The 7,461-nt window shown below is 40.9% G+C and overlaps 1 protein-coding gene across 1 annotated transcript in view; it reads right to left on the bottom strand.

Annotated features, from left to right (window-relative positions):
* AHNAK (AHNAK nucleoprotein) overlaps positions 1-3,088 on the bottom strand; it is a 67,737-nt gene extending 64,649 nt beyond the window's left edge. The window contains exon 1 of the mRNA XM_075837311.1: positions 3,012-3,088. The gene's annotated coding sequence lies outside the window, so the exon portion shown is untranslated. The remainder of the gene's footprint in view (positions 1-3,011) is intronic.
* Positions 3,089-7,461: the final 4,373 nt, after the last annotated feature.

Raw genomic sequence — 7,461 nt, forward strand, 5'->3', positions numbered from 1 at the left:
GTCACTGGATGCTCCCTTTTGAAAGAACACACTTCTCCAAAGTTTCTTAATGCGAATATCTTAAACTTGGCATGCACTTCGTGAAGTTACACAAATGATATGCTTAAAAAGCAATTTACAAGAAGAACTAAAAAATATTTTAGGATTGTAGTTTGTGCTGGAGGGGGGTGTGGTGCTGCCGCATATTATGTAGATTATATAGGGCATTGTACACTAAATTCATATTAAAGAATAAAGATTTCTTTTCTGGAGCAATATTGGTAGAACTTTGACAATTTAAAATCACTTTGGAATGTATATCCTATGTTTACACACCATATAGCTAAAATTTAAAGGTAGAAGTAGTCTACACCTCGTGTGATTTCGGAAGAGCAAATTATTTTCTTTTGACTTAAAGAGGCTCTGTCACCAGATTATAAAATTACTATCTCCTACATAATCTGATTGGCATTGCAATCAAGATAACAACAGTTTTTTTATTTTGAAAAACGATCATTTTTGAGCAAGTTATGAACAATTTTACATTTATGCTAATTCGTTTCTTATTGTTCAACTGGGCGTTTTTTAACTTTTAACCTTTGACCAAGTGGGCATTGTAAAGAGAACTGTATGACGCTGACCAATCAGCGTCATACACTTCTCGCCATTCATGTCCATTTGTATTCACACAGCACAGCGTGATCTTGTGAGATTACGCTGTGCTGTGAGTAAGTCCCACAGTAACTTTACCGAAGTCTCGGGAGTGTGAATAGACATCACATCCTGGCTGGAGGCAATGTCTATTCACTCTCAAGACACTTCAGTGAAGTTATTGTGGGTGTATGTGACAGCGAGATCACGCTGTGCTGTGAATACAAATGGACATTAATGGAGAGAAGTGTATGACGCTGATTGGTCAGAGTCATACACTTCTCTTTACAACGCTCACTTGGTTAGAAGTTAAAAAACGCCCAGTTGGGCATTAAGAATCTAATTAGAATAAATCTAAAATTGTTCATAACTTGCTAAAAAAAATATCGTTTTTCAAAATAAAAACCACTGCTGTTATCTACATTACAGCGCCAACCAGATTATGTAGGAGATAGGGCATTTATAATCTGGTGACAGTGCCTCTTTAAGCCAAGATGGTCACTTAGATGGCAGCATAGTAGACAGATGCAGCTATACATTTACACCTATAGTGACACACACGTGTGCAGCCCTATAGTGGGTTCCCCATGTGAATTCCTGCCTGCTTGCCGCCCCTCCTCCTCTCCCTCATACCCCCTCCTCTTCTCAGACTACAGAACTGCTGTGAGTCACTCTGCTCCCAAACCAACATTCCTGAAGGATTCTGGACAGAGGCCAGTACTTCCAGACACACCCAGAGCACAGCAATATACAGAAGAGACATAATATACAGAGTAGTGTGGAAAACCAATACGCAAGCTGAGCTTTAAGTCCCATCATGAAAGCAGAGATATACAGACTAAATTTTTAGCCTGAATTTCCCCCCTCCTTCAACACACCCCTATTTCCATGCTGCACAAGTTGCCAAGAAGTTTTATGAGGGTGAAGGAATGTTTTCAGTGGAAAGGTGTCCCTTCTCAAGCTTTCATCTTGTTCGACCCTTAGTAAAACTAGTTTGTGCCCAAAAAGTTCCTAACATTTTCAATAAAAAGTTATTAAAACTTATATAAACACTTTGGAGCCCCTAGGGTTATAGCAACAGACTCTCTTCCACCACCAACTTTAATTCAGGTGTTCTCCATAGAAACTGTTATGCTTTTAACTAGAGACCAAACTTCAAAATAAACTTTTATAGTCTACAGAGAATTCCTCTCCCACCAGAAAACTTAGATCACAACTTCTCCTACCAAGAAAAGCTTACTTAGGAACTTGGAGAAGGCACCACACCTTTTCTCTGATTCCCATGGCATTCACACCCAGAATTTGGAGAGATGTTTCTGCCAATCAGGATCAACTAAGTGAACCCCTCCCTTCCAAGGGAACATGCTGGGCACTTAGTTGCACCACAGGAATCAACATTATTATTATTATTATTATTATTATTATTGCTATTTAATAAATTATTAATTGCACTGTTAACATACTGTACATCTATAAGGAGCAATTTAGTAATGCACAGGGGAAAAATATACAAAAGGCATGCATATAATATAAGAGCACAGAGGCAATCTGCAAAAACTAATTCTACAGCTCAGTAAACAGCCTCAACAAATGTTCTGGCATAACAACAAAACAATAATAACCAAAGAATGGTAATATAATAGCAACCAAAGACACTCCATAACACTGCTTCAACCACTCTCTTCTCACACTATTCATATGTATAATACATGTTATATATCTCCATATTCCAGCAACTCCCCACCCCCCCCCCCCCTTTCATTCCAAAATCTCCACCAGGGGAGGGTGTGGTGCCTCAAACTTCTGTGTTGTAATAACCACAGAATCCAGTCTAAAAGCAAACAAGAGCAATAATGCAAAGGCAGAGACTGGGTTATCTTACATACAATAGAATATGTAGGAGGTAATCTAAATGCACATATTCACAATTGTAGCTACAGGTAAAATACATAAGACTTCTTTATACTTGTCTGTGGATCCATGGTTATACCCTATGCACTAACACCACTAGTCTATACACTAAATTACGTTAAAAAAAAAAAGTACGCGCGCATAAGAGAAAGGTGCGTACGTGTATTACATTACAGGGCATGGAATATCAGGATACAGCATGTCCTGCCTGCAATATACTGGGCAAAGTGGCAGATTATTGTTCTGATTCTCTACAAACAATTATCTATCTATCGATCTATCTATCTATCTATATATCCATCCTCTGGAAAAGCAGAGAGAACACAACAAGCATTCCGCACAAGGAAAAGTCCTGCAACTTCCACAAGAAACTTCAGAAAAAGGAAAATTGTAAGAAGCAGCGGATTCCTGAGAGGCCGAGGGTGCTGTAAGAAGCTGTATACATAGAAAGGAGCGTGTAGCCTGCTTACCTGTGTGGTCCTTGGCTGGCACAATACGTGCAGGGAGCCAGCGGCTCTGGTCTGCCTTGGGTAAGCAGAGCTAAGTGATGAGTGCAAGCAGGGCAGGGCTGCTATACTGCACAGTATGGGTGTGTCTGTGTCCAATCCTGGAGAGTAGGCTGAGCCTGCCCTGCCCAGGGCTAGGAGCCTGAGTATGAACACACTCATCCTGTGGTGAACTTGTACTGCTCACATCTATAGACCAGGAATGGACTGGGCACCGCGTCAAGGTGGTATAGAAAAGCAGCAGCCTTTACTGCACAGCCATCCATTCTCACAGAAACCAGAAAATAATTTTTGCTCCAACCACTTCACTCCTAGGGAACTTTTGTCCAAAGTATGGAGCTATTTAAAGAAATATACGTCTCAATACACATAAATACAGCAGACAATGACTATGTGGCAAGAGTGGAAAAATTCTGACACAAAATGCACCATAATACTGTTGCAAACTGTGCCAAAATAATGGAGTACGGCATGCGGCTACCTTCACAGTTTTGAAATGGAGGCACGGCAAAGAGGAGTTGTAAAAGTCAACAAATTTATTGACGACGTTTACATTTTTTTTACTCCGACATATACATATAATCATTCAGCAACAACATTAAAATCACTGAGAGGTAAAGAGAATAATATTTATTATTTTGTCACAATGGCGTCTGATAAGGGGTAGGATATATTAGGCAGCAAGTAATCAGTAAGTTCTTGAAGATAATGTGTTGGAAGCAGGAAAATTGGGTAAGCATAAGGATCTAAGTGACTTTGATAAGGGCCAAGACAACTGGGTCAGAGCAAAGCCAAAACGTCAGGACTTGTGGGGTGTTCCCAATATGCAGTGGTTAGATCGTTACCAGGGGTGAACCTAGCTTCTGCTGTTTGAGGTGAACTATAAAAAGCCCCCCCCCCCCCCAATCTATCCGAGTTTTTCTCATTACTTGCTTTACACAACAAACACGCAATATCTAATTTTTTTTTAAATAGGAAAACATTGTTGTTTATTTGTTAAAGTGCTGTTTAACTGGTTGCCGACACAGGACGAGAATGCTCGTCCTGAGCGACGAGTACTTGGCGCATTAGGACGAGCAGTCTCGTCCTGTGTGACAGCCGTCTGTGCGCGTGATCGGGAACGGGGCAACGGCTGTAATACACAGCCACGGACCCTGACAGCAGAGAGAAGAGAAACATCCCCTCTCCGCCGTTAGCCCTTTGAATACCGCGATGAAAGCTGATCGCGGCGTTCAAGGAGAGGGGACTGCACTTTGATCAAGTCACAGAAGATAACTGTGATGCGATCAAAGCCCACAACTTGTATGGCCAGACAGCCCAGGGTCCATTGAAGGACCCCAGGGCTGTCTGAACTTATTTCCTGTTGTTAGGACATACTGAGGTATGCCCTAACAACTGCCTGTGTGCAATCAGTACACGGGCTAATGTACTGGCATATCGATTTATGGCAGTACATTACAGTTACAAAATCAAAATGATAAATCCCTTTCTGGGATTAAAAAAAAAAAAGTTAAATGAATGTAAAAAAAAATTAATGATAAATAAATAAATAAATAAATAAAAAGTAAAAAAAATACACAGAAACACACACTTTTGTTTATAATAAATAAACTTTTTAAAATATAAGAACCAAAACATGAAATAATGTAGACATATTTGGTATCGCCACGACCGTAACGACCTGTACAACAAATGTATAACATTATTTATGATGATCGGTGTATGGTGCAAAAAAAATATATATATTAAAACTGCTGCGGTACTGCTTTTTTTCTGAAATTTCGCCAAAATAAAAATTTATAGAAATTAAACGATAATGTGTTTGTACCAAAAAATGGTAGCTACATAAAGTACAACACGTCCCGCAAAAAAAAAGTCTCATACAACTACGTCGTACAAAAAATAAAAGCGTTATGAGCGTCGGGATGCAAAAGAGGGAAATATAAAAAAATTGTTCTGTCCTCAAGGCCAAAATTGGCCGTGTCCTTAAGGGGTTAATGTATAGACAAGATTTAAAGAATTCTACTTACTGCTTTACTTTAGTATCATAGATCAGCAACGCAGTATTATCACTGTAAATCGTTTTACACATCTTCTATGCCCCCTTTTTATTACCTAATTGACTTATGATTTTTAACTGAGTTCAGTGGCCCGGCGTGGACAACATGATGCAGTGATGTCATTGTGCCAGGCAGTTGACGTCATCAGCGTGCTACCAATCTCTTGTAGGCCTCAGGCCTAAACCAGGCTGTGGCCTACAAGAGCAAACAGCAGAGCAGGGAGCCAATGGCCAGGGGTTGGCTGGCAAATTTTAGTCTGGGGGGCAAGCACACAGCACTGGCCCAAGAGAAGCGGCCAATTCCGGGGGCACTGGGCAATTGGCGAGTTTGCCCCCCTAACACCGCTGTGGAAGAACTCTGCTACCTGTCAACGGAAAAATCATCCGCCAGGAGGAAAACATTTTCTTGATGGTGGAGAACAAGAAAGCCTCACCTGGGAATTAGACTTTCTTGTACTCCGCCATGGGGAAACATTTTTCCCTCTGGCGGATGACTTTTCAGTTGACAGGAAGCAGAGTTACATGAAGGAGAATTATTTTTCCTTGACCTCTAGTTTCTATTGTGGCAAATGTAAGTTTTTTTTATTTTTATACTGCTACATTTTTTTTGTTAGGTTCCGCTGGATCATTTGGACTACGTTGTAGATTCATTGGACTACTTCGATGATCTACTTTTTTTAAATAAAAAAAAATGGTGAAAGAGGGTTGCATGGGGGAGTTTTGATTTCAATAAAAAAAAAATTCTTATTTCTTTTTTTTAAATATTTTATTATGGCCTTAGTAACGGCCGCTGTCTGATTGACAGCATTTAATTACTAAGGCTGGGGCTTAGCATTAGCCAGTAACAAGGCTATCACTAACCCCTATTATTGCCCCGGTTCCCACTGCCGCCAGGGATACCAGGAAGAGCTGAGTACGATTCAGTACCTGGCCATCTGGTTAGGCAGCGGGGCGACCGCTGACTGTTATTATCAGGCTGGGAAGGGCCAAAAATCGTGGCCCTTCCCACCCTGGTGATGCTAGGCTGCAGCTAATTTATTGTATCTGGCTAGTTAAGAAAAATAGGGGGAACCCCACGTCATTATTTAAAAATAAATAATTGTAAAAAAATTACGTGAGATCCCCTTAATTTTTTATAACCATCCAGATACAATAAAGCAGCATCAGCCTAGCATCACCAGGGTGGGAAGGGCCACAGTTTTGGGCCATTCCGAGCCTGATATTACCAGCCTGCGGCCACCCCAGTGCCCTTCACTTCAGATGGTCGGGTACTGGATCGTACCCAGCTCTTCCCAGTACTCCTGGATAATAAATAAAAGCAAAAAAGGACACGGCGCCAGAATGAAGTGTAGAAGATGTGAGATTTTTCGGGGAAAAAATTGCTTCCCTTTCCAAATGTGCAAATACTGGCAGGGAAAAGCTGCTGCCGATCCCCAAATGCAAACACCTTACGGAGTTGCCTTACATGAAAGATGCATATAAACAAAAATAAAAAAGAGGGATACTTGTAGGCGCTGCTTAGTTGTGATAAAAAGTAACCTTATCTGCCTGAGGAAGACGCCAGTACGGCGTTGAAACACATAGCACTCTGTTTACCTTGCTTTTATGCAATAAACCAACTTTTTATCACAACCAAGCAGCGCCTACACGTATCCCTCTTTTTTATTTTTGTTTCTATGCATCTTTCAGTACTCCTGGAGGCGGTGGGTACCGGGGTAATAATAGGGGGTTAGTGCTAGCCTTTTTACTGGCGAACACTAAGCCCCTTCTTAGTAATGGATGCTCTCAATCAGACAACTGCCATTACTAAGGCGGTAATGAAGTATTCAAAAACAGAGACATAAAAAAAAATGTTTTATTGAAATAACTCTTCCACACAATCCACTTTAACTATTTTATTGAAAAAAAGCTTAAAGAGGCTCTGTCACCAGATTTTGCAACCCCTATCTGCTATTGCAGCAGATAGGCGCTGCAATGTAGATTACAGTAACGTTTTTATTTTTAAAAAACGAGCATTTTTGGCCAAGTTATGACCATTTTTGTATTTATGCAAATGAGGCTCGCAAAAGTCCAAGTGGGTGTGTTTAAAGTAAAAGTCCAAGTGGGCGTGTATTATGTGCGTACATCGGGGCGTTTTTACTACTTTTACTAGCTGGGCGTTCTGACGAGAAGTATCATCCACTTCTCTTCAGAACGCCCAGCTTCTGGCAGTGCAGACACAGCCGTGTTCTCGAGAGATCACGCTGTGTCGTCACTCACAGGTCCTGCATCGTGTCGGCCACATCGGCACCAGAGGCTGCAGTTGATTCTGCAGCAGCATCAGCGTTTGCAGGTAAGCGACCATTGAAATCTCAC

Source organism: Rhinoderma darwinii, chromosome 9 (assembly GCF_050947455.1).
Source record: "Rhinoderma darwinii isolate aRhiDar2 chromosome 9, aRhiDar2.hap1, whole genome shotgun sequence".
Lineage (NCBI taxonomy): Eukaryota > Metazoa > Chordata > Amphibia > Anura > Rhinodermatidae > Rhinoderma > Rhinoderma darwinii.